Source organism: Myotis lucifugus, unplaced genomic scaffold, assembly GCF_000147115.1.
Source record: "Myotis lucifugus unplaced genomic scaffold, Myoluc2.0 scaffold_696, whole genome shotgun sequence".
NCBI lineage: Eukaryota > Metazoa > Chordata > Mammalia > Chiroptera > Vespertilionidae > Myotis > Myotis lucifugus.
In genome coordinates, this window is record NW_005871744.1 from 143725 (window position 1) to 146202 (window position 2478).

Consider the following 2478-nt stretch of genomic DNA (forward strand, 5'->3'; position numbering starts at 1 on the left):
CAGAGAAGGATAAGTATCACATATTTGTTTTCTCATTCAGTACAAGTGTTAGGAAAGGTATGCATGTAGTCTTTTGACCGCCACTCAGCCACATAAAATTGAGCCTTGGTCCTGAAACACTACCACGAGATAAAGAGTCCACTCAGCCTGTGGCAGGCTTAGAAACTTGTATGAGAATGTGTTTCCCTGTTTCATATTCAGTGAGTGTTCCTTTGTGTTGCTTAACTATATGCTTCTGTGGCTCTCAGAAGGCTCCCGACTTTCAATATTTCAGATCCTGTGGGGAAGGGGGGGGGGCTTCTGCTATAGCACCAGAGGGTGCACAGAGGCCAATTGCCCTGCATCACCCATGGGGGAGGAAGGAAGGGACAAGGACAGTGTGTATGGGGAGCTGTTGGTCATGAAGGGCCAATGCACACTATTGGGACTGCACTTGCTCTCTCTTCTCCATGTGAGTAAAGGGCTTGTTCTCTGGAGGGCTTGGCTGTGTTGTGTTGTGTTTTCCTTGGAGATACTGATACTAAATGCAGTGGGCAGAATTGTGTGGACTTCCAGTCCTGGAGGCTGGCATTGTGAATGTCTTTGCTATCCTCCATGCAGTTGAAGTCCTGGCATTGGGTACCAGATTCTTCTGGGCTATAGGAGTATCAGGTTCCTGAACTTATATTTAGTCTAATTGTGAGATATATTCTGATCATTTTCTTCAGAGTAGGTTTGATAAAGGGGTGACTGATAAAATTTATAGATTACACTATTTAGACAATTTGTAAACCTTAAATTCCAATATAATGTAGGAATCATGTTCACCAGGTGTAGTGAAAAATCCATAGAGGCATCAATCTGTGGGCAAATCAAAGGAAAGAAATGCCTCTTGTTCATCTTTACAATCCAATTTCTAGTACAGTGATATGCATTTAAGGCATGTGAATAGTTATAGAACGAAAAGTATTAAAATAAGAAATACAATGTGATAAATTCCAGTCTCTGGGGCAGATGACACATACAATTTCAGAGTAAAGTTGCTTGAGGTTTAGGTTATAGGAAGTGATTTAGGAAAGAAGTGCAGCTTGAGGTTATAAAATGATGAAGGTTGAATAAGGAGTGGGTTCCAAGATGAAAAGATAATGTTCCAAGATGAGAGCAATGAACTTGGTTCTATGTGTGACAGCAAACATAACAACAGATCTGAAGTGGATTGATTACACACAGGGATACACCTCTGGGTGAATAATCAGGAGAATCTTGAAAAATTTATTTGAGATACTCAGTTTGATGTACCAATCATGAAAAACAATAGCATACTCATGGGAATGAGAGTTATATGAAGATAATGTTATCTAAGGAAAAGAAATGTATATAGAGATACATGTGTTTACCTCTGACATATAATAATCAAAAAAATGGGTTCAGGGGTCAGATTAGAACCAAGGCTCCTTCTATCTTGAGTGCATAATAATTGCCCACTATGTGCTTTAATACATGTTCAGTTGTAAAATAGGACAATTATAAAACCTGTTAGGATCATTTTAAATAAAGATTTGAGTATTATGCACAATACTTAGTAAAGTCACAACCATTATTACTCTTTCGTTTCTCTCAAAATAATGTGAATAGGTAGGTGATTGATAGGTAGACAGAGGAAAATAGACAGGGAGGCAGCCAGCCAGATAGATAGATAAAAATAATTTTGATATAAACTATAAACTCTTTGTTTTTTCCAACAATAATATGAATACATAGTATTACACATATAAACACAGTTCATAGGGAAGAAAACCAGTTAGGAAAAAAGCATTACTCTTATAGTCAGACAGATTTTTATCAGAAGATATAAGTAGTTTTAAACATTTCCTAAGGTGTATTCTACCTCAGCCTTGATTATTGGCATTTTCAGAAATGTACCAATTTCCTAAAATTGTTAAATTTGAGAAACAAGTTTGTCAAGAAAAAGTAAATTATAAATACCCATTCTATGGTTCCGTTTCTTTTGCAAAAGGTGAATGAATAGCCCAGCCAGGTGTGGCTCAGTGTTTGAGCATCGATCTATGATCCAGAAGGTCACAGTTCAATTCCTGGTCAGGGCATATGCTTAGGTTGTGGGCCGATCCTCGGTAGGGGGCATGCAGGAGGCAGCCAATCAATGATTCCCTCTCACTCTTAATGCTTCTATCTCTTCCTCTCCCTCTCTGAAATCAATAATTTTTTTTTAATTTTAAAGGTGAATGTACATAAAATACTCATTATGGATCTGATAATGTCTTTTGTACTTCATAAACATACAAAACAAAACACTGCATGTTTATTTACTTCAGGCCCTTAACCTCAGCTCCTAGAAGCTGAGTGTAGTCACACACAGTTCTGCCATTACTGCCTTTGGTAGCAAAGTAAGACATTGCTTTCATATCTGAACAAAACCCAGAAACTGAATATTCAAGTCATTGACTTCTGAATTAAAAATCAATCTGGATCAGAGACTTG